Consider the following 25,756-nt stretch of genomic DNA (forward strand, 5'->3'; position numbering starts at 1 on the left):
GCCTGATGTTGTCCAAGATATTTATTGCTCTTCATGCCTATACAGTCCAGCGCCCTAGAACCGCATTAACTGCGAAAGCCATTTCAGCTGTCGCGAAGTCGTTTCACCGGAAACTCTGGTACCGGAATTTTTACGCCTATTTTCGACGTAGTAGACTAAAGCGTAAAGTGGTTTTATTTGTGTGTGTCTGTATTATTTCCCCGTAAGCGCCGGAGTATAATATTATTCGCATTTCGCTTGCTCAAAACGTCCCGTGGAAAAGAGAATTTATTGAGTGGTTGCTTTCAACGTCAGAACCAATTTAGTAATGCAGAACTTCGGCCACGTTCATAAAAGTTTAGCGAACCGAGGTACAAGTAAAATGATGTTTGGCTAAGCCGGACGTCAATATCGGCAAAGTTCGCGTTCCTGCGGCATAATCAGATACGTCATATTTCTGTTAATGCTGCTCGCCCTTTTTCGAATCGTTTTCGTTCTCCCAGACGGTGAAATATTATCTTTCGTGCGCCTCAGGATACGTCCATTGCGTTTTTTTTTTATTTCTAAGTGCACTTGAATGTCTGTTAACCGAGCGCAGGCGCATACGGCGCTTATTTTTTTACAATAATATATAATTACTACAATCATATGCGCTGTCTTCGAAAGACCATTACGATTCGGGAAATTCTACTCGTGAGACAAACTACTCCTGGTCTTTACTAACGATTCGTATCTCCTAGGGACCCGAGCCTTTTTTATTGACTCTATTATTCGCGACTTCCAAAGATCATTTGACACTCTCTACCATAGCGTTTTCTTTTCCTGCTAACACAGCTTAGCGTTGACCTCAATGGGGTGAAATGGATTAAAAGCTTTTTATCTTACGCGGTGTCCGAACACTCGCTGTAGACGGCGAAGTAGATGGCTAAGCAGACAGCGGCCATCTTAAGTCTCGTTACAGTTCTCTCGAAGACGTCCAAGTAGACAGCTTTGCAAAGACAGCATCGAAGTCAAAAACGATGCGGGCTACTTTTCTGCCCAAATGAGACGAGAGCAGCGCAAAAAACGGAGGGAAAGAGAAAAGCAGAAGGCAGGGAGGTTAACCAGAATAGCATCCGGTTGGCTACCCTACACCGGGAGAGAGCTGAGCAGGATGCTTGGAAACCTAACGGGAAGGTCGTCCGCGCATAAGAATGCTAAACACGATTTCCTATGCCCTTAAAAAAAAGACCTAAAAGAAAGAAATAATGTGTGCTTTTCTCGACATATTTTTTTCTTGTCGCCGCGAGGTTGCGTCTTCCAGACGGCTCGAACCGCGTTTCATGACTTGGCCTCGAAGCTGTCTAGGCTGTCTCCTTAGCTGGCTACGTAAACTGTCTCCGATGATGGGCAGAATTAGAACAGATCTCCAGAACCCGCGTGCGTACCGAGTCGGTGTGCCATATACTAGTCCGAGCGGAACAAACAGCAAACGACGAGCTAAATCTTTCTAACCTTCGGGCGCTGCAAACCGCCGACGGTATCCCTTCGGTCTCATCTCGCGCAACGTTGACGTGCGACTCCGCCTGCAACGCCACCTGGTGGCGTTCCTGATTGCGCCAGCATTCTCAGACGCCCTGCAGCGCCATGCTACAAATTTCAGTGCTTGAAATTTGAGCAAATTTGCCATATTTAAGGACAGACCCTCGAGTAGTTCGTTGAAATGGCTCATACACGAAAAAAAAGCGGCGCCTAGTCCTGTGGTTGTAAAAAATATCCTTGTCAAGTCAAGTGGTTAAAATAAAGTGTACGAGTGGTACAAAAAGAGATAGATCATCATCCGCAATGGGTCATACCGGAAAAAAAAATAACATAATCTGAAATGGCTCATACCCCCTTAAGCAAGCAAAGATGTCACGGCTGAATATGAACGAAGATACGAAAGAAAAAAAGAGCGAAGGAAGGAAAGAAAGAAAGGAAACATCGACATCAGGAATGGCTCATACCCCCGTAAGCAGGCAAAGATTCTATTGGTGAATATGAAATTAGAAAGGAAAAAAGAGGAGAACGAAAAAGGAATGCAATGAAGATCTCAAGAAGGAAAGAAAGAAAGAAAGAAAGAAAGAAAGAAAGAAAGAAAGAAAAAAGAAAGAGGGAAATAAGAAAGAAGGAAAGAAAAAGCGAATAGAAGAAAGAACGAAATAATCTTTAGATAGTGCATTAGGCGCTCGCATTTTTCATTGAAGAAATCGACCTACACCTTAATATGCTTACACTGCAACTCGTTATGTCTTGCAAGAAGTCAGACCCCTTCAATCACACATATTTATTGCATTATGACGTGTGCCAGCTGGCTTTCGACTTCGCGTGTTACAAAAGTGTAAAATGTTGCCTTTTTCTTTCCGTTTCAGTGTCCTTTGGGCAATCCCTAGCTTCTCGAATTTCCTGTGTTCTCCAATTCGCGGGCATATATAATTGGGAATGCACACTCATGCATAAATCTTGCACTATATTTTAAACAAACCACAGCAGACATACCCTATGAATGTTTGAGAAGTTTTGGGTCCCTAAAGCAACCTCAAGTACGAGATGCTTTGAAATATTTGGCTTCACCCTAACGCAAACACGTAAGATTTTGGAGTGACGAAGTGACTAATTGTTGGGAAACAAAGCGTTACTTTCATTTATGGCTCTTGCAATAGATTTTTTGTGCACAAGGTATGAAAGGAAGGTTCCAGTCAAGAACACGCTAAATATTTTACTGTCTTTAGTACGAGCCATGAGCTAAATTTCTTCCACTAGAAACCTCTCCTGTGAATCAAGTGGATTCATTGGCAGGTTCCACAGTGCGCTTGCGCGCTGTAATTGTATACCAAGAAAACCGCAAGCGTTACACATAGCTTGACCACGTAAGCACTTCTCTTAATTCTAGGGTCTTAAGTGTTAAAATCATGATCTCATACGAGGCACGCTGAATTGCAGGGCTCCGCATTAATTTTGAGCACCCGGTTTCTTTTTAACTATGCCCAATGCATGGTAGACGAGCGTTTTTCAATGGCACGCCCACCGGAGTTCAGCCACTTCGGTAGGTATTGAACCCGTGACCTTGGTAGCGTCGTAGCCACTCAGCTACCACAGCGGCTGCCAGAAAAAATATGATGCATTAGCAAGATATAGAACTGCGGCAATTTAGTGAACGTCTCTGCGGAGAAACTTTCAAATTCATCCGACATACTCTTAGTGCACTTCTGAAGACAAGCTGTTGAACGTTAACCTAATTAACGAACGTATTGGCCCGTCAAAGGAAATCATATTTAAACTAGCACCTTCATTATCAACACGTTGGTTATCATTCATTGGTGCAGTACATTCTTATGTAGTGTACTGCAGCGCGTTCTTGATTGCTGGAGCGACACACCAAGAAAAAAAAAGATAAGCAGTGAGAAACCTTGTTACACAGAGCGACCTTAAACCTACAATCTGTACGTAGCAGGCGGAACGGCGAAGCAGCTCTGGGTCCTGATTTTAGCGTCGGGAAACAAGCACAAAAAAAAAGAAAAATTAACTGCCTGCAGTGCATAATTTCCCCCATCTTTCACGTCGTTACGATTTTGCACTTTAGCTCATCAAACTAAAGTAGGCTTGCCAATAACAGCACATAAAGCGCGCGATATAAGAGATGCTGCTTTCATCGAACCAATGGATCACTGGACTTGCTAAGGTTAAAGGCTGGTCGTGGGAGTGTGGCAAACTAGATGTTGGATAGCGCAACATTTTGACGGGACACACAGAAGATAGAAGCACAGATAACGGAGCACTACTTGCAACTATCAATTCGTTCTCTCGTCAGCAGAATAAATGCAAGAAGTTACTAAAAGAAGTAGCGCTACAAGAATACGAATAAAAAATGTTATAAAAAAGACCATCCGACAACACCAAGCCAGTCTAGCGAGATCATCATTTTGGGCTGAGATCGACATCGCAATAAAAGATCGCCCGTGCGGTAAACGGTGCAATCTAAAACTGATTTTCTTTTCGGCCCCCGAAAAATTGCTGAGCATGTGTGCGAAAGTAAATCCAATGGCCATGCAGAAACGAAGCTGTGAAAAACAACATAGAAACAAGTTCGTGGGGTTTACTGAGGGAGCCGTACATTCTGTTTCACTTTCGTGTGGCAAAAGAAAGTATTCTGGACAGGCTGGGCATGGTCTGAACGAAACATTAAAGAAGCGTGACTATAATGTTTCAAAGGCCGTCATCGGTTCACCTTGCTATTTGTTGCAGAGAATGTTGATGTCGGCCAGTCTTTGAGAACTGCACGATTTGTGAGCAGAGATGGCAGCCAAATGACGCGAGATATTATCGAAGCCGTCGAGATTGCGTGCATGGGAATTATGTGCTGAATCGTGCCATCTGTTTCGCTTAGTGCAAAAGAAACTGCTTTCCTCACTCATTAGACGGAAAGAAATTTTGTACCCTCGTTGTTTCTTTTTATTGCGGTGCCGAGCACAGCCAAATGATTATTTAACAAAGCCATCTCGGTATTGGAGGATGGTCTTTATGAATTTTTTTTATATTTTTGTTGTTCTTCTCCATTAATTCTCTTCTTGCATTAATTCCACTGACAAGGGAATAAAACGATGGTTGCAAGTAGCGTTCCATTGCGTGCGTGTTTCTTTTCTGTACGTCCTGTTAAAATTTTGCGCAATCCAAACTCTAGGGCTACTGGACATCGGTTGATGTTCTGTAAGTCTAATATCATCTTACAGACCTAGAAATTCGGACAGCTCCGAGCCCATTGCAAAGAACCTCCATACCTTCCTACCAACTTTGGAAATACAATAACAACGAAGCCACCACACTCTCCCTTGTATTCCGTGTAGCACACGAAGCCAGGCATAAAAAGAATACACTGTCTGCGTGCTCGAAACGATACTCAAGACGCAAACGCGTCAGGCGTTCCATCGCTACTGAACCGGAGAGTTGGTGCTGTTAGCGCTGCAGTCGTCGCGAAAACATTTCAGCGGGGGAAACTATCTCGAGTAGAGCGACTCTCAACTTCAGTTACGATGCGTGTATTTTGCACGGCTTCCTGACTCGAGACACTCTCTCCAGTCTGCATCCGACGTCCGCAGAGAGAACTTTCGATCGTCCTCGGATGTCGTTTAAACGTTGCATCTTTTACGAAGCAGTGCAGAACCAACGACGAAGCACTCGGCAAACCCAATTACACAGAAATAATGGTTTCCTGAGACCTGGAGACAGAGTTGTGGCTGAAGAAAAATAAAAATAGTCTGCGTACTCGGCTGCCATGCATCACGATACTGGGTCCACGCTCGTGAAGCCGAGAATCGTCTGCTGGTGTCCTCATGGGAAACAAGAAACGTTATTCACGTTCGTTTCGTCGCACTTGGCAACAATGCGCTGTTCGCGTATAATTCTATGTGCTCGCCGTATCGATATCGATGGTTCAGTCTCCGCAAGAACGACACGGGGCGATCAATCAAGCGAGCGCATACTTCCAGTTCCATCCGCTCGTCCTACCCGGAACATTTCTATACGCGATTTGTTGTTTGCGCTCCACCTTGTTTTCTACGAACGTTAACTTTCCAGAGTGGCAGCTAGCTACACTATGTTTGAGTGAAACAAGCGCTCGGCGTCCCAGTTTCAGAATAGTTTAATCGTAGCAGCTTCTAAATAATTTTGTTTTTCGAAGGGTGCCTAAAATCAACTTCAGAGTCGATCTTTAAATAATAAAATTGCTGTTAGCTAAGTGTTCACATCTAATGAACGTCGCATCGCTCTTGCGTGTAAATGATGGGAATGCTTCCAATGTCAGCCAATTACTCAATCACATTTTAATTTTTCTCAAGTGTTTTGGTATAAGTGGCGGTAACGTAGCACACTCAGTTGGATCGGCATTTTCTGCCAATTAGATTGCGTTCATTTTAGGCTGATAACAGTTAAAGACGAGCCAATTGCTCATTTTTATTTATTTATTTAATTACTTTGTACACTATCAGGGCCACAATGAATGAGAGAGACGAGTGACGGTAACTGGTGACAGGTTATTTCAAGTTAGTCGATCAGCGATGGCAGCAACGGCGGTTGTTATGCCCATTGACAGCAGCTGGAATAAAGATGTTTCTCGGAGCTTTTTAACCAATACACATATTTATGAAAGCTTGAAGATGATGATCAACTCGTAATGACATGTACGGCGACACAACAAAAACCGCGTCTTGAGCTCAAAGCTAGTGCCGCAAACTTTCTGAAAAAAAAATAGGAGGCAGATAATATTTTTTTTCTTCTTTCTTTTTGTTTTTTGCTGGAGATCAAGAAAATTGAGCGAAGACTTCACTACACAGAGAGTACAAGTACGAAAGTGACAGTAGTGTTTTGTATTTTTGTTCTGCTCGCTATCAATATCTGTCTACTTCATAGCATCGCTTCAGCACTGATTGATCGGCGCCAGATTAGAGGTCTCTAATTTTCTTTTTTTTTTTTTTGAAGGAGCGCTGTTCACGTCATGTGGTAATCGACTGAACACAACGTAACTTTGGTAACTGGTGTTCTGAAATGAAATCATCGGTCTTAAAAAACTTGCTCCTCCACGCAGATCCTTTAATTTTGTCGCTTCTCGCTCTGGTTTCTTGGTGATCTTTTCTGAGATTTACTTTTGTGTGTGTGTGCGGAAACGAGAACGGTTTTCGTTATTAACAACAAGTCCCAGCATTGATGCAAGTCTTGCGAGTCAAGGAAGCCCTCCCGTTTCTCTCTCGTTTGCTTCTACTTATTTATTTGTTTGTTTTTTGTTTGTTTCCTTACTGTACATATCTTCAAGTGCCTGGGCATTATAGGGAAAAGGGGGGTACACTCGTACAACAATTAACAAAATATCTTACCCTAATTGATATATCACTAGCGACGTTCGCACTCAACATATTTGCCAAAGCAAGATTGTCATAAGACAAAAAGAAAGGACACAGGCGAATGAAAGATAAAATGGAGTGTAATTAAATTTAGCCACGAATACAGTGAAGTAGCTTTGAACCTATGGGCTGTTTATATCTTAAATACGATGTTTATCGGAAAAATTTACTCTTAGATTGAAACATTATCTGCAAGAAAGTAGTTCCTGTCATTAGTTCTGTGCGGAATAAATGAGTTTCAGAACCTGTTTGTGCTACCAGGTCAGTGCGCATCGAGCTACATATATGCGTTAAAAGAAGCCTCCGCTAGCTTCTTCTTTTTCTTTTCTATTTTTTAACTTCCATGAAGCAAACATCCGAAAACAAATTTTGTATTTCAGAAAGATTTGTCCTCGGGGTTATAATACATTTCGGAGATTTGGATTCTCGTTCGCTCATTTCGAAAGTGCGAGAACTTTTCTGTTTTAGACATTCACCCGGTCTTGTTCGATCTTCATCGCCTGATCAATTAAATTATATTAAATTATGGGGTTTTACGTGCCAAAACCACTTTCTGATTATGAGGCACGCCGTAGTGGAGGACTCCGGAAATTTCGACCACCTGGGGTTCTTTAACGTGCACCTAAATCTAAGTACACGGGTGTTTTCGCGTTTCGCCCCCATCGAAATGCGGCCGCCGTGGCCGGGATTCAATCCCGCGACCTCGTGCTCAGCAGCCCAACACCATAGCCACTGAGCAACCACGGCGGGTTCGCCTGATCAATTGTTCTTGTATAATGGTAAACACAATCTTTATTCCATTTATTTGGTTTTCAGTTTCAAAAAGGAAAAAATTCTTGAAGATAGCAAGGCTTAAAAAATAATTATCAAGTTTACAATTCCGTAGCTCTGCTACAAGAACGGTATACAAATTCTGTCAATTGTCCCTCATAATTCAACTAAAGGAGACAACACTGATATGATACACACCTTTGTGAACTGTACTGCTAATTTGTGAACAGGACTTTTGTAAAACCTTCGTAAACATTGTAACATATTAACAGAAGCTCTAAATAATAATATCCAATTTGTCCACTTATGTACTCTAACGGATGCGGTTTACAAAACTGCCATATCTTTTTTTATTTGTTTGTTGTACACAGTTATAGATTTGTGAACTTCGTGCTTCTATTTTTTTATGCTCACTGATTTCCAGTAATTTTTCAAAAAAATTCCAATTCCTAAATCAATATTCCGCTTCTAACAGTAACTACAGTCTAACTTTCTCTCTCAAATGCAAAAAAAAATTAAAATGGAATAGCTCCAGGGGCTATCTCATAAAAACATTTCTGTGTCCTACAAGTATTCGAATTGGCGGCAACGGTTTTGGGACCCAAGAAACAGCACCTTCTTAAAAAGAATATCCTTTTTTCAGAATTTTTCGCAAATTTTTGTGACGGTTCATGGCCAGACTTCCCTCAGCAATGCTTATAGGGCGGCAATGCGAAATCACGTGCTTTCGCGCCGCTGACTCACGGGGTGCGTTGCGTACCGCATGTTAACTATATTAGTTCTACGAGGCGTGCGTGCTGTCGCGCGAAAGCGTTTTTTTGCGCCTGAAGGTGTTGATGCTGTCACCGCTGGAGACGACTGTGTCATGCTTCTCTTGATGGCGCCACCTACCACCCCATTTCGCCACGTCTGACGGTTGCAAGGCGCGTTCGTCTCCCAAGTCTGCCGTGCACATAGTGTTTCTCACTATAACACCTAGAGGGAATTCTGGCGCCACCTTCTATGAGAGTTTCCTAAGGGGCACTGAGCTGTCATGGGAATGAAGGTAGATGTGTCTGCGAGGCTAGTGTTGGCTTGTGTTGTAAGAGGCTTCGTCTAAAACATGGCTATGGCCGCACAAATAACGAGTTCTTAAAGTAAAATCTTCATAAAATGTTTCCATTCACGCATATTGATTGTTCCTGTGAAGTTTACTCACTTACAATGCGTAATCAAGCGAAGAAAATCAAGAACAGACGACAAACTGTTCCAAAGCGAGCGCGAATCTTGTCGTCTGTCCTTCAACTTCAGCGGCCCGCTGATAATTTTTACGTTTCATATAATTGTACATAAAATAACAAGTTCTAGCAGTTAAACAAAACATGTCCTTGTGTAATAATAAACCTAAAGCAGCTTTTTGCGTGCTGTTTAGTAGAAAATGAATGATTGTGACAGACGTAACGGTGCTTGCCTGGTCCTCCGAGAACGATGCCAATCCGAAGTCACAATATACTGGCATTCCCACGCATACCACAGCGCAGCAGCGCCAGATTTCCCTCTAGGTAATATAGTGAGAAACTCTACAGCTGTGCACCTCTCGTCAAGATCCACCGTTTAGTATACCGCTGGCTCCCCACAGTTTCGCTTAGACGGATTCCCACAGTTCTTGGGACATGACATAATGTTAAGGCGGGATGGTTGGACGGATGAGTGTCGGGCTTCCGTGGAGTAAACGGGCAAAGAAGAAAACGCATGTGCGAAGCCGTGGTCGTACGGTCGCCATCGGGCTGTCATCATTCCTTTGTCGTTATGCTGTAGTGATTCCGCGGTCGTGCCGTCTTGGTCCCGCTGCCTAAATCGTCGCACCGTCGTCCTTTTCATCGTTTTTCATTCCATCGTCATCGCGCCACCTCCGCAACACTCTTGTGACGTCTGCCATACAATGTCGGTGGTAATTTCTGTCGCCGTCATCAAACACCGTTACGGATGTCAGCAGTAAATGCAGGAAGTAATTGCGAGTGTGTACATTTAGTTTCTTCGCTTCGCGTATGCTGCTCGCTTGCTTGGACAATCTTAATAATTAATTATGGGGTTTTACGTGCCAAAACCACTTTCTGACTATGAGGCACGCCGTAGTGGAGGATTCCGGAAATTTCGACCACCTGGGGTTCTTTAACGTGCACCTAAATCTAAGCACACGGGTGTTTTCGCATTTCGCCCCCATCGAAATGCGGCCGCCGTGGCCGGGATTCGATCCCGCGACCTCGTGCTCAGCAGCCTAACACCATAGCCACTGAGCAACCACGGCGGGTTACTTGGACAATCATCGTGAATGGTTTCTGCAACAATGTTTCTTACTATACAATAAATAAAACGTCATATCCCTCTGAACGTTTAAGTTGTTCTCAATAAAGAACTTGTAAATTTCACCAACTGAGCCCGGAGGGCGAACTTTCCTATTTTCGCTAACCAGTCAGTATTGAACTCAGCACTGCAACAAAAAGAAATATATTGTTCACGACTTTTCCGTTCTCCATAGTAAGTTCCACAGTATACGCAGACGACCCAGCAAGAGCTGGCGCTCTCTAGCGGAGACCTGCGCCACTTCCTCACAGCTCTTCCTTACTCTTCTGGTTGTTATTCCTAACGAGAACCAAGACGCTGCTCACAACGCGGCACTTACGTTCGTTCGTAAGAGCAGATGTGAGCCAATCGCAGTGTAGGGCGTACTTATTATTCGTGAGCACGAGTGGAGATTAACATACGACACTTAGGAATAAAAAGCATTGTAAATCCAATCCCTGAAGCGCGTGGCCCTCGCTTCAATCTGTACACTGTTCCGTACTCTTGCAAGTGCTTTTATATCAGGTGCCACATTTTGCTTATCAAAAGAAGTGCCAATTCAAAAGCATCCATCGTAAACGTAATGCTGGCGCGAAGTTCTCTTTTTCCTCGCAATATACGCAGGTAACTCTAATCCTCTGTGAGCAAGAATCAAATATCTGCATGCGACGAAATCTGATGACCCCGCATTCCTATGATTACCATTAGCCTAATGGATCCGATGCACAGCGTGAATAATTCATATACCTTCTTTTCTCCTACTTTTGTTTCAAGGTACACGATTTCAAGAACAAAAATAAAGCTTTTGCATCAGCCCCAATTCCATCGAAGGATTTCTTTCAACCGAACATCAAAGGTCACGGCGTGCCGAACAGTATGACGTACCTTTTCCTTCGCCGATTCCAAAGAAAAAGAAAAGCTCTTATCGAACTTGAAAGACTTTCGATTCTGCAAGCAGACAGTTTCTCGTTCTGTGAACAATCACTCTCGTGTGCCGAAAGTAAACAGTCAGTTCTATTGTTCGCGTAGTTATTTCTACAGCAAGGTCTTGTAGGCGTACGCTAGTTCCTGTGATGTCACTGCTTCTGTGAAAACTGCGCCAAAGCGCAGGCTCACTGAATAAAACAACGCAATCTGATTGAAATTCCTCTCACCCAGCTTAATGCACAAAAAAAGCAATTTCTCGTAGTCCTTCTCCTCGATGATATGGAGTGAACATTCTAGAAGTAAAAGATAATCACGACGTGTCTCTGCTTGTTGTCTAATAAGCATGCGTTTTTTAATGTTTGCTTGCAGCTTCTTGCAGCCTTTTCGCAACTATGAAACAGACCAGAGTGAATGATATTCTCGCGAACACTCACTTACTTTTTAAACAGAAGTAGCGAGATCGCTTCTGAAGTAATAAATGTGGCGGCTCAGGAGTGTTCGACAGCGATTCTTCACACGTTTCTTTGTTCGCTGTATACTATTCCTTTATTATTTTTCACTCCTTTCATTTTCAGAAGGCGCAACAAGTGTTAAGCATGAGCTCTGTCGCATAGGGAAGTGGTTGCTTCAGTGAAACACCGACATCCCTAGCAGCGAGGGTCTTTTCAGTTGACCCCGCTGCCCTCTTTGCATCTGCTCCCACAAATGACCTGCCAAGAACACTCATCACTGCCATGACTGCCAGAAAGGGACAGGCCATCACAACTCGCGGACATGCGGCAATTTGGTCCTTGTTCGTCACAAGCGAGCCCACATAGCCAGAGCGAGGGAGAGAGAGAGAGAGAGAGAGAAGAATACAGGAAGGCAAGGATGTTAACCAGTCAATAGTCTGGTTGGCTACCCTACACTGGGGGAAGGGAGAAGGGGAAGAGAAAGAAGGGAGAGAGATGGTGTAGGTACGTGTACGGACAGCACTTCAGTTAAAGTCGCTCGAGCAAACCAGAAGTTCTGAGAAAACACAAAAGTGCCTTCACTGCCTTCTGAGCCGATGATCGGTCGGGACGGTGCTCTAATATTGTCTGTTCACTCAGAGGACGATGGTCTAGTCTCCTCAATGTGTCGGACAAATACTGTCTTTGTGCTTGAAATTGAGGACAATGGCACAATATGTGGTCAATGTTCTCCTCGCATGCGCAAACATCACATGCAGGACTATCAGCCATTCCAATTAGGGCTGAGTAGGCATTCGTGAAGGCCACTCCAAGCCATAACCGACACAGAAGAGACGCTTCACGCCGGTGCACACCGGCTGGAGGTCTGAGTTGAAGTAATGGGTTTAGTCGGTGCAGTCTTGTGCGCCTTGTATGTACGGTATTCCACTCTCCTAAGGAGATCGTGCGTGCCAGAATGCCAAGTTGTCTCGCGGCGTCGGTCCTTGAGAGCGGAATGGGGACGCAGCGGTCTTCTTGGTTTGACGTCCGAGCTGCCTTATCGGCGTCATCATTACCAATGATACCGCAATGACCTGGTATCCACTGAAAAGAGATATCATGGCCTTTTTCTCCTAAGTGATGGACAAGTTCCGCGATTTCGCACGTGAGCTGATCGTGATTCCCATGTCGGAGAAATGAATGCACACATTGCAAGGCCGGCCTTGAATCGCAGAAGACTGCCCATTTTCTAGGACTTTCAGTATTTATCACTTGAAGCGCCTCGCGGAGAGCCGCGAGCTCTGAAGCTGTAGACGTAGTGACATGGGAAGTCTTGAATCGCTTGGTTATTCTCATTGCTGGTATAACTACAGCGCCGCCGGAACTGGTTGGTGTAGTTGATCCATCAGTGTAGACGTGTGTGCAGTCGCTGTATTTCTCGTACAACAGAAGTAAAGTTAGTTGCTTGAGCGCTGATGATGGCAAGTCCGACTTTTTCTGAAGTCCTGGGACTGTAAGGTTCACTTGAGTACGGCGCATACACCATTGAGGAATAGAAGGCCTTGCCGCAGGTGTGTAACCTGACCTTAAAGAGGCACGGTGCGCGAAGACAGTCGCGCTGAATGTCGTGTGGGGCCTATCTACTGGGAGACTTGCTAGGTGGTGGGTAGGGGTCCGGGCGACGTGTCTTATGTGCACACGCATTGTTTCAATGTTAATGTGCGTTCTAATAGTGAAATCTTGAGCGACTGCAATGACTTCAGTCGTTGACGCACTCCGCGGTAGACCGAGACATATCTTGAGTGCTTGGGCTTGGATGCTTTGGATTGTGTTCAGGTTAGTTCTGCAGGTGTTGGACATGACAGGTAGGCTGTACCGCAGGAATCCAATAAAGAGGACCCTGTACAGTTGCAGCATAGAGTGTATTGGCACTCCCCAGGTCTTTCCTGCAAGGAACTTAAACATATGGCAAATTCCTGTCAGGCGTTTTTTCACATAATTCACATGAGGGGTCCAGGAGAGATTTTTGTCAAGGACCACCCCCAAAAATCTGTGACTCGTGCTGTACGAGATGATGTGTCTGTCGACGGATATCACGTATGGAGACATTGATTTCCTGGTAAATGCCACCGCTGCGCACTTCTCGTATGATATACGAAGTCCTTGTTCTCGAAGGTAGGATGATGTTAAAGTAGCTGACTTTTGAAGCCGCGCGCGAAGCTGCAGTCGCGTCACAGCCGACGTCCAAATGCAAATGTCGTCGGCATAGATGGAGAGCCTAACGGTGCCTGGCAGGATGTCGGTGAGTCCAAGGAGTGTTAGACTGAAGAGCGTTGGGCTGAGTACTCCGCCCTGAGGCACCCCACGGTTACTGTAATGCTGGGAGGTCGGGCCATCCTCGGTAAGTACGAAAAAGGATCTCTCATGTAGATAGCTACTTATCCAAAAATATACTTTGCCGCCAAGTCCTACTGCCTCTAACGCGTTGAAAATCGCTTCGTGCGTTACGTTATCGTACGCTCCTTTAATATCCAGAAACAGGGCAGCAGATAATCTTTTGCAGGACTTCTGGTGCTCGACGTACGTCACCAAGTCGATAACGTTGTCTATGGAAGAACGGCCACGCCTGAAACCGGACACTGCATGTGGATATACCTGGTAATGTTCGAGGTACCATTCTAGCCGTGCTAGAACCATCCTCTCCATTAGTTTTCCGATGCAACTGGCAAGCGCAATTGGTCGGTATGATGCAATGTCTACAGGCGACTTGCCAGGCTTGAGCAGTGGAATTAGGCGACTGGTCTTCCATTCTTGGGGAACCGTACCTGTCTGCCAGGAGCTGTTGAACAGGAGCAGGAGCACTTTTCGAGCCTCATCCCCAAGATTACACAGGGCACGGTAGGTTATACCGTCGGGTCCTGGTGAAGATGAACGCTTGCACAAGGCCAGTGCAGCTTCGAGCTCGTCCATGGAGAAAGGACTATCCATGCGGGAGTCGCGTGAAATCGGTGAGTGGCGGAGCGTCGATGTTCCAGCGCAACTAGTTTCACCAGCAATCTTCCTGCAGAAAGCTTCCGCTACGTCAATCTCGCTGCATTGTTGGTGAAGGGCCAAAGACTTGAAAGGGTGGCGCTGCTGAGGGAGAGAGGGATATAAGGAAGGCAGGGATGTTAACCAGTCTGGTTGGATACCCTACATTGGAGGAAAGGAGAAGGGGAAGACAGAACGGGTGCATGCCATTTGGGCTATAATGTATAGTCGACCGATTCTTGAACAGTACCGCATGAACGTTGAATAGTCAATCAGTGGGTACCGCCTAACGGTGTTAGGCGAAGGGGCCAGCAAGGATTTGTTGATATCTTGGCGATCTCTCTCGCGCTTGCTGGTCTCGTCACCGATCACTTCTCGTTGCTGATCACTTAGGTTTGGAATATGCCGAGCATCAAATTCGATTATCTTCTCCCACGGCACTTCTAGAAAGCGGACTGTAACACACTTAAGGCAAGGAACTGTATCAAAAGGTAAGGAATCGGTTTAGTGCGGCGTGTTATTAAGGTTAAAGCCTTATATGTCTCATCATTCAGTTCTCCATGATCATACACCCGTAATACCCTTCACTGGCAGGAAAGGTACAAAAACAATCATCATCAATGGCTCCTGCCCCCGTAAGCATTCCTACCCCCGTAAGCATGAAAGATGGATGATAAAACAAATTAAGACGCATAATAAAGCAAATTAAGTGTATGACTAAGCAAATAAATAGGATAAATGAGCTAATTAAAATGATGATTAAGCGAATTAGATTACACAAATTAAGAGGATCAGTAAGTAAATTAAGAGCATGAGTAAGAGAATTGAGAGGATGATTCGGCGAATTAAAAAGATGAGTAAGCGAACTAAGAGGACGGCTCAGCGAATTAAGAGGGATGACTAAGCAAAGTAGACCAAGCGAATTAAGGGGGATATGCACGTCATGCGCCGGTCTTTATGCACGTCATGCGCACGGTCTGTGATGTAACGCAAGAGCCGCGTTACATCAGGAAGCAGCTTTGCACCGATCCTATTTCTGTTGCACGCGTAATCATGGGAATGACAATTAAAATTTGGAGTCGCATATTTCGGAGCACAGACACGCTAGAAGAATTCTTCCAACTGATACTGTGTAGAAACATGACTGCCTCTAACTTTTCAATACAAACATACCCACTTATTGCAGTCAACAAGAAGGTAATTTTTTTAACTTTAGTCAATTGGGCTGCTGAGAGCGATAATTATCATATGCCTTTGGGATCCCCCTGGCCACATAACTTATCTGCACAGGTGGTCTTCGCGTGCCTCGCAATGCCTAACTTTAAGAAAACCATAAAACTTAATTTTGAACCCCCTGTATATCGCTATTGACCACATGCACGCGTAGCAGTTAATGCAAACAAAGGGCCTTTTATTTAAGGAGAACTTTCACGCCATAGCTTGGAGCCATTATTGCAAGCAGAAGTTTGTCCATCGAGCCCCAGATTGGCACAACTTTCCGAGGAAACAATAGAACTAAAAGCGGTGACTGCATCCTGCGGCTGTATATTTGTTCAGTTCAAGTACCAAGAACAAGAAGCATAGGTTGCGTTGGAAGTCCCCCTTTGTTTCAGAGCCTATCCGACATAATACCAGAGGGTGCTTGGAAACAAGAAGGCCGACACTTCACTATGTAAATAAGCACGCTACACATATAAGGGTGGATGGACGTACTTTGAACCCATAAGTTTAGCCGATTCATGGAGTAGCGGGATAAATGCTACTTATCTTAGATCGTTTTAGTCTCTGCCGATGGCTATAATGGAATCCTTTTTTTCCTACCTCTCTTCTATAGTTTCAGTGAATAGCATTCTTGGCGGCCTTCGTTCGAGCAGCAATGAACATGGGCACTCATCTATGCGGTCGCTCGCGAAAGAGAGTACGGTGCCACAAAGACTTTCTCGTTCCATAGAAAGCCGCACTGCTTGGAATGCTACACGATGCTATCAGGGCATTATTCTAGAGTTTCAATACAGCGCGAACAGTGCAATGGCAGCCTTTAGTGGCATCCGCGTGTGTCTTGAGACAATAAGAGCCGGGCTTCAGGAATTGATTACATCGAACAAGTCTCTTATACTGCGAGGAGCAGTGTGGAGCAGGAAACGGGAGATCCTCTTCGCCTCTTTAGGTGTTATAATTCGGTACAGACATGAAACCATAAAAAGAACCACGAATAATAGTATTAAAACATTTTAGAGGTGGTAACAGAGATAAAACCTAACGATATTTCACCTGAAAAGCCTGAAACTTCAGCTCTTATTCTATTGTCTTTTACTGTCTTCCTTTTTTTTTTTTTTTACAAATGTGGCATTAGTTAAAAGCTTGAAACTGGGTTATCATTCTGGTGCGCTTATGCATCATTTCTGCGACGTAAATGAGTACAGCGGAAATCGTCGTCGTCATCATGTGGTGGTTGGGTCAAGAGAGAGAGAGAGAATAAACATTTTTATTGGGTGAATCCAGTTTTGGAGAGGCATCCTCATTCCAGAATTACTTGAGCTTGGGCCGCGTCCTGGGCCCTCGTAATCAGCCGTTGCCGATCCTCGAGGTCGGAGCTGGCCTAGGCTCTCTCCCAAAGCTCGTTGGTGTGGTAAGGGTTCGGAGGATTTAATGGTGCCGCTCTGCAACCCCCTACTATGTGCCTGAGGGACCCGGGCTCTGCGCAGAAGTGGCATTGCGGAGAGAACTGTGCAGGGGCTATGAAGTGATTTCTCGTTGGGTGGGGGAAGGTATTACCCTGTAGAGCTCGGAGGAATCACTCCTGCTTTCTAGGTAGTGACTTGTGCGGGGGTGCATATGTTCTGCGGGTTAGCTTGTAGTGTTGTGTGACGTCTTGGTACGAGACTAAAGGGCGCATGCGCTCGGGTTCAGACGGCTTAACGTCACGATGTTCCTGATTAATCCGCGCCATGTGGCGAATAAAAAAAGTTAGGCAGTTTTGCCAGAAAGGGGGCAAACTGTCGAAAGCGATGGCTACATTTAGCGTTGCGCTGACGCTCTTCGCAGAATACGAGTGGGGGGGAGGGGGAGGCCGCATGTTAGCGCAACGCATCACGTGGAGCAACTGAGCAGCCGAAACAGCCCCTCCCTTCCCTGCCCACGGCCGCCATCTATCAGGCGTTTCGCAACGCTCACATGATGATACCATGCCACCGCCATTGCAGGCGTCGTCCAGCGATGGTGCACGAGACAATATCGCAGAAAAACAGTCGGCATTTGTTTTTTTTTTTTGGTTTCAGCTGTACAGTCTCTTCCGCTATGACCACTGCACGCATAGCGGTGTGGTATGCACACAGGCTGCACAGTAGGGATGATACTGCATGTGTGCACAACGGCCGTGCCATCCTCGGCCATCAGGCGCATGCTGATTGGCTGGTTGCGCCAAACTGGATGATCTGACTGGCCGGTTGAGCACTATACGTCACGCGAAAGCGATAGTATTGCTTAATGTGATCGTGCTCCAACAATCTGTCTCATGAGCTGCGCATCTCGCGTCCATGGAGTTTTTCTATTGCTTTTGTCCAGCAGATTGAGGAAACTAGATTATCGTCCTCTGGGTGAACAGACCGTACTAGAGCACCGACCATCGACTCAGGAGGCAGTGAACGAACTTTTGTGCTTTCCGAGAACGTCTGGTTTGCACGAGCGGCTTTACGTCAATGTCTGTCTGTGCACGTCTCTACACCCTATCTCTCTCCCTTCCCTCTCTTCCTCTTCTCCCTTCCCCCAGCCTAGGGTTGCCAACCACTCTTGACTGGTTAACGTCCCTGCTTTCCTTATCTCTCTCTCTCTCTCTCTGCACGTGGGAGCGTGCACCGAACAAACGTGAATTCCGCGATTTACTGTCAATACTGCGACAGCAAAGCGTGGGCGTAGGCGACGGCGAAGAGGAGTTATTCGTTGTGCGCTTGGAATGTGGGTACTTCCGAGGCCTAATTTCGACAATGAAACAAGTAATTCTAGACCTACAGCTGGCATCCGTATCGTGACCTGTGAGACCCATTTTGTGAACGAGGAGACTAGAGCTCTATAGGCTATAACGCAATTCATTTTTTGCCACAAACGAAATACATTTGTGGTATAGTTGTACAGCTCCTGGCTGGAGAGTCGTGAGGTTGAAATTTCAATTAAATTGGTGGACTTTATCTTTACTTTGCCTTTCTTCTCGGTGACTTCGAGCCTGATCATCCCTAGAAGTCTTGTACCAATAAGTGGCCACATAGGTGACGGGCCAACAAACGAAAAAATGAAAAAAGTTACTTCGAAACTTCTCTGGAGCATTTGAAACTTTCGTGGTGCAGTCCTTTGATTGGATTATAAATCTACACAAAGAATTCCTCGGAGTAAGAGCCGGAGATAATTTTTGGTAAAGAGTGGCGTAAATTTCAGGCGGTCCAAACCTAATGCTCGTTTAAAAAAGTGACGGGCACAATTAGTACAAAAAATACTTGAATAAATATCATCAATATAGTGGCCTTCTGTTTTACGCAATATCCTACTATAATATTTAATACGAAACTCAAGTACAGAATTACTAAAGCGTGGACGAATGCAGCCACATTATGGTTTATAAGGAAGGCCACGAAACGTATTCATCACTGCTACCGTGGACAAATAGGTATGTGAGCATTTCCAGAAAAAAAAAATATTTCTATAAGTAACTGCTCTCAGATAAATGAGTTGGTCTATTTCACGTTTCTTAGAACACTAAATATTTGTTCTTTCTCGGAGCATTGACTTTGAGCATCCTTTTTTTATGCGAAGCATATTATTAGAGCTCAACCCAGCTTCTCAGGCTCGGCGGTGTCGCCTTCAATACCACGTGACACCGTGACGCCACGACAGAGGAGAAATGGGGCTCCAACTCGCGCTGTCGCTCGCGGCGTCGCGGCGGTATATAAGCAGCTGCGCTTTTTCTAGGTGGCTTTGGCTCAACTCTTGCAAGATGGGCTGGGTGGGAATCGAACCAGGGTCTCCGGAGTGTGAGACGGAGACGCTGCCACTGAGCCACGAGTACGATGCTTCGAAGCGGTACAAAAGCGCCTCTAGTGAATGCGGTGTTGCCTTAGAAACCAGCTGTTTCTAAGGCTCAGGCGTGCGTCGCTTGCTCAGGCGCACATTTCGTTGCCGCGCCGAACGCTGCGCTGCGTTGCGTTGCTCGACGCTCACCGCGTCCAATGCGGGGCGCGTAGTCGCTGCGCCGTAGCCCATTGTCTTACACCCCTTGGCGGGTCGACGGGAACGCTGTCGCGTTCCACTCTTGAAGGCGAAGCAGAGTAACGCATGAGTTGTTTCTTCGTCTAGCCGAACCAAATATAGCCAAGCAACAGCAGTTCACCAGGCTAAACAGTGGTTCAACAACTAAAATAAAGGCTAGTATGCTTCGCATCCTGGGCTTAACCTTAGCTAAGCCACAGCCATTTTTTTAGGCCACGGACGGGAGACAGGGTTTCTTGTAATCCGTGAAGTTCTGACGCAAAATTACACATTTGTAAGTAGCAGAAAACCCCGCATGCCTGGCTACCCTGGAAAGCACGACAACTAGGAAAAAATACTTTAAAAAAGCCCGTTTCAAATAAATATTTATGAGGCATTCTGAAGCTCGGGGACACACTATCCCTACTATCCCTAAACACTATCCCTACACACACTATCATCAGGGGCGTGCTGTCCCTGCGTGTAGAGTGGGCATATCTGTGCTACTCTGTTGCCCACGCTATCCGGGCATTATAGGCAGGAAAATTTCACGCACGGCCAACACGGACACCACTTTGTTCATTCACAGAGGCGGTGTGGAAACGAAAACCGCAATGTCCTTTCCGCATCAGTAGAGCGTTTGCCGGCGGCACAAAGCAAAATGAAAAGCCCAACTGTCAGGGGCCGTAATGCGGCTGCGTAATGTGTGCGCTATACCCCCCGGAAAGATACGACTATCAAGAAACGGTTGGTGAAGCCGTGAAAACGACATAGATACCCATCTTAGCCTAATATATAAACTGTTGTTTTGCATATTATTGATATTAGCGGGTGAAGTAGGTATAACCATTGTGTATATACTAAGCACAATCAGCTTTTTTGATTAGTAAGGCAGAGAGCGAAGCTTGATGTAACACGTGACATTAAAAAAAAGAAAGCCTTCGTTGTCAGTTGATCACGCATTAATATGTTTAATTAAATATGAATAAACAATAAATACTAAAACAGTGCTTGCAAATGGAATATATTCAGTGTTTTAAGAATTAACGGACATTTCAGAAATACCCTGTGGCGCGTAGCATAAAGATGTTCCTTGGCTTGCCTAAAGAGCCCTATATTAATTGCATGACGAAAGAATCCCACGTGGTCGAGATTAATCCGGAGTGCCCCACTGTCGCGTACCTCTTAATCAAATCGCGGTTTTCGTACGTAAAAGCTCGAGATCTAATCTTATGACAAATCAAAATGCATAATAAAATATTTAGCAAAATTTCGCTAATAAACTAATAAACAGATTGCTTTGCGGCACATGCTGTTATTTACAAGTTGAATCCGACGAAATCGAGAAGTAGCACTGCGTGTAGCGATATCTCGAGGTTGACGCCAGTTTCGAGGCGTGCTCTGTGAAATTGTGTGAGGAAATGCAGTCCAGTTCCAGTTTCTTTTTTTTTTTTTGTTCTTAACTGCATCAAAAGCGCTTTCTAAAGAAAAGTAAGTGGAACTGCATTTTAAGGCCAAGTTCGTCGGTTTCCACCTCGAGACTGGTGACACTTTCTAAATGCATTTCAAGTGGAGGCGCCTCGAGAAAGGACAGACTTCAATTCTCGAAGTGCAATATATGCAAAGTGCAGGAAGTCGGCCACACGTGAGAGAGAGAGAGAGAGAGAGAGAGGAGTGCGGCTGACGATGGCCTACCCCGGAAAACCCTCATTTGCAGTTCGCTCCTTTCAAGAGGCAGAACGTTTGTCCAGTGAGCTCCTCAACAACGCTTTGAATTGTGATAAACGCGGCTTAAATCATCCATCTGGGATTTACAAAAGGTGCGGTGTAATACGCTAACACATTTATGTCGAATTTACCGCTAAGTCGCGCCGGAATTTTGTTTTGTTGGTTATGCATTTTGATTTCTTCGGCAAATAATGACCGCTTCTTCTAGTATTATAGCTCAATCAGCTGATTTGGGCGACATGCTGCTGAGGGGCAATATATTTAAAAAAATTTTAACCCTGAAACAGAACTCATGTACAGGATGACACAGTTAATTCCACAAACAGGAGTATTCCACGCATCGATGAACTTGGCAAAGCATAAAACTAATCAACAGACATGGTAAACTTCGTCTTACATGGCTTACTAGTATTTATATACTTCGGCATATTTGCAAACACGGGCAAAAAAAAAGAAAAGGAGAGGAAATGTGGTGAAAAAGAAGGACACGAAAGTTTATTTCCTATCTACACCACCGAAATATTGCGGCAAGTTAAGTCACAACAAAATCCTACACAAGACCTAAAGTAAATTATTAAATGAAGCTGAAAACAACGCACGAAACAATTAAAAGTAACCTGTGCCGCCAAAACGCAGCCAAATGAGTCACGTCAATCGTCAGGTCCCCTTGGCTTTCTAGGTTGCAGGAACACGAAGGTTAACAAACACACTTTTTACCGTCCAACTTCTCCCGACCAGTCATTGCCAGCGTATTCTAGTCACCTTCAAACATTCATTGCTCCGCTTCTCCAACGGCTTATTTGTATGCTTAAATAATTTTGATGTTTGGTGGATAATCATCGTTACTCAAATTTTCTAGGTCACTCTGCAGCAGACGAAATACCTGAACGTCTGAGAAATACTAGAATGGCCTGAAAACCCAAAAACAAAAAAAAGCGAGACGGAGGTTGAGATTTCACGAGAGTAACATTCTGGCAGTAACAAGGAAATCACTGCAGGAGAATTTCAGGAGGCTTTCCATATAAAGAAACAAAAGAATTATACAATTTGAACCCACATCTTGGAATCTACGTGAACTGAAACTCTTGTGAAGCCAGTAATCAAATGCTATATTTTTTTTTCGAATTTAATTCCTCCATCTTTGAAGTAAAGAAAACATGCGCGCGCCCAGAAGCTCTCGTGCCCACGTGATCTCGAGCCCCCATGCTACGCAATGCGACACACAATGCAATCATCTCAAAAAGCTAGTACATGTGCCACAGAAGTACGTGTATGACTTTGCCTAATGTTTGCAGCATCGCCATGGTGAGCTGGGTGACCGAGGCTCGAACCCTCCCCCATCAGGCAACGTGACTAAAAAAACCCACCAGCTGTGTTTGGGAAAATCCGGGACATTTCGCACAGAAGGTTTCACTTAAAGAGAGGCCTACGTTCCATCAGCGACACGCGGATCTGCCTGCTTGGTCGCGTGATTCGGTTGTTCGTTTTCTTTTTCTCACCTCTAGCGCCGAACCTGTACGCATGCTCATTAATTGATGCATCTTTTGTTTTGGCTCTGCTTGGAGACTCCAATTTTTAACGCACCCCTCGTGGTGTCCAGGCCTTTGTATTTAGTGTTTCTTTTTGAATTGCGCTACTATGGCTTTTCCAACTATCAGCGAACTTGCACAAGAACTATTTTTGACCCCAAAACAAGCATGGCCACGACACAATTTCACAGTGAATTCTCCCACTGGACAACATTCAGCCGAAAGATCAGCAAAAAAAAGAGCCAAACGTGAAATAACGCCTGCTTATAACGAACATTTCTTAGCATCGAGACAGCAGTACGTTTGTTTTCTATATGATTATTTGTTCCCGTTCGTTATTGGTTCTGACACAGTGGTCAGACCATTTAGGTCACATTTCCGGAACCCTAACCTTCTTCCGTCGCAAGTTCTAACACTCTGCAGGGCTGAGGCCAGGCTCATTCCGAATTCTTTTTTCCAACGTGGTCGTCGTTCGTAGCCAGCGCCCAGAATAACCAAGTCTATCAATGTGGCAATAGCAATCATCCTTTGACATGGAAAATCGGGGATATCAACGCGCAGCACTACAAGAGAGAACTACACCACCATAGAACAACCATGACCTAGAATGTTGCACAGTACTGTGTAGATTTAACATTGAGGTATACGCGTGTCTGTTTGTTTCTTTTACGCTTTTTTGCGCAGGAATTGCACATCGACGCTTATGTGTCGATAATAACTTGTCCAGAGAGAGATTTCTAGGTGCTGCTCACGAATTGTTGCCCGTCGGCATAAAGACATCGCTAGACTGCTTTCGAACACAAATGCCAGTGGGACATGGTCACGCAGCCCTATATTCATGTCTTACTCTGCAGCTCCTAGAGTAAGCGCGAAATTAAACGAACTATAAGGGAAATAAAGTGCAGACATCTAATTCAGTAGCTCTAATAGCACATCTAAAGCGGAAAAAATTGATATGGTATACATGATTGTCAAGAACTCAGTATTATGGAAATAGAGCTTTTGCAAAACACTTGTACACAACGTAACAAATTCACGTAAGATGTAAAATGACATATCTAATTCGTCCGCTTTCAATGATCCAACAGACACCGTTTACAGAAATGCGATATCTTTTTTCGATGCCGAGCTATTAATTTGTAAACTTCGTACTTTTATTTTTTTAAACGTTTCGAATTTCCTAACACAATTAAGGCCCTTAATGGAAATTTCGCTTCCAAGAGTCACTAGAATTCACCTTTCTCTCTCAAATGCAGCAAATGTCATTAAAATCGGTCTAGGGTTTATCTCTAAAATATGTTTTTGCGTTTTACATGTATTTGAATAGGCCGCATCGGAGTTGGGCCCCCCAAAGCTAAAGCTTCCTCCTAAACGCAAAGTTTAAGCATCCTCCAAATTTTTTTTTCCTCCGTGGCTTCAGAAATATATTACTTCCTTTATTCAAGAAGAACAACTATCAAAAAGTTAGGGCAAACACACCTCGCGATGAACATGCGCTCAAAAGAAAAAAAAAAAGGCTAGTGTGAGGAAGCTGCCATGGAAGGTGATAAACAAGCGCTGTCTGTAAACATGACTGATGGCGCCAAAACCATGTGAAAGACAACAAGAAATGGCCGCAGAGACGCACACAGATGGTGGGATGACCTAGGCAAGATCAAAGAAGCATGGGGTATCCACTCAAAAGACTGGAATCACCAGCTGTAAAAACAGCGCGATAGAGCATAGGCATTGCTCTTAAGGGGTGGAGAAAAATCTTAAGTCTTATGTAGGCAGCAGACAACAAGAGTAGCCTAGAGTAGGCGGACGTCCAAGTAGGGAAGATGAAAGATCAATGCTGGTCATAAACGATCGGAATGTAGAGAAAGATTGATCGCAAAGCGCAGGGGGAAAAGGATGCCAGGCGATCCCGAGTTGAGTGGAAAGATCTTGTGCAGAGTCTCCAGGGATACAGGCCTCAAGAAAGCGACAGAGCTAGGATAAAATTTGGGGGCTCCTTTCTTCGAATTCGATTCCCAGATACTTTCTTTGTTTATTCGGTAAAAGTAGCTGGCTTATGGAGGTTAGGAGAAATAAGAAAAATAATGACAATGAGTGAATACGTGTTTGTTCCTTGGCACGAGAGAGCTGTTAAATCCCTTTGGAGTCAACTTTCAAGATGTAGAGCTCTCAAGTTCACCAATGAGGAAGACGAAGACTGCTTTGCTCGTGTTAACAGATGCAAGCTCAAAAGATAAATTTGTTGCCCAGTGAGAAAATTTATCTAGAGGCACACGGGAAACTTCATGAAGCCTTCGCGGATTGAGACGAAGATTACTCGTTCTTATGCCACAAGCAGTGGTAATCATGTCGTTGTTCCAGTATTTCCGAACCCCGATCAGCAGTAAGTGAAGACTGTGAGTATAGAACTGAAAACATGTGAACGTGTCCTATGTGATCCGCGCCTGTGCGTATGGCGGGCAGTCATCACGTGATGTGGTTGTGCCATGGACCTCGGGATATTGTGTACGTGATGGTTAAGGAGGTAAAACTCAGGCCCAATGTTGAGGGCGAGTATACCCATCCAATAACGGACTACAAGTGCACAAATCCATTGCTGCAGTACTCGCATCAGACAGAACTTCGTTCGTTTATTTTAAGCCTTTTCGTGTTATTTTTACATACTGCATACGCATTGCAGTGAAATCGTTCCAAAAATTAGCTCTTGAGTAACTTAGGAAGATAACTCGAGGGATTCCTCCAGGAACAGTGAAATCTGTCGATTCTGGACCGCAGGACATGATTTACTGGATATTGTACGCTCTCCATAGACTTGTGTTCCTTGCTCCTTTCCCTCACACAGGCGCATGATTTCCCTCCTCTTTATACAGAACATTCGCTTACCTCTCTTTTCGTG

At 44.7% G+C, this 25,756-nt stretch overlaps 1 long non-coding RNA gene across 1 annotated transcript in view; it reads left to right on the forward strand.

The window, feature by feature from the left end:
* Window positions 1-25,756, forward strand: part of LOC140219895 (uncharacterized) — a 234,931-nt gene that overhangs the window by 166,224 nt on the left and 42,951 nt on the right. The gene's annotated exons all lie outside the window — the stretch shown is intronic.

Source organism: Dermacentor andersoni, chromosome 8 (genome assembly GCF_023375885.2).
Source record: "Dermacentor andersoni chromosome 8, qqDerAnde1_hic_scaffold, whole genome shotgun sequence".
Classification (NCBI taxonomy): domain Eukaryota; kingdom Metazoa; phylum Arthropoda; class Arachnida; order Ixodida; family Ixodidae; genus Dermacentor; species Dermacentor andersoni.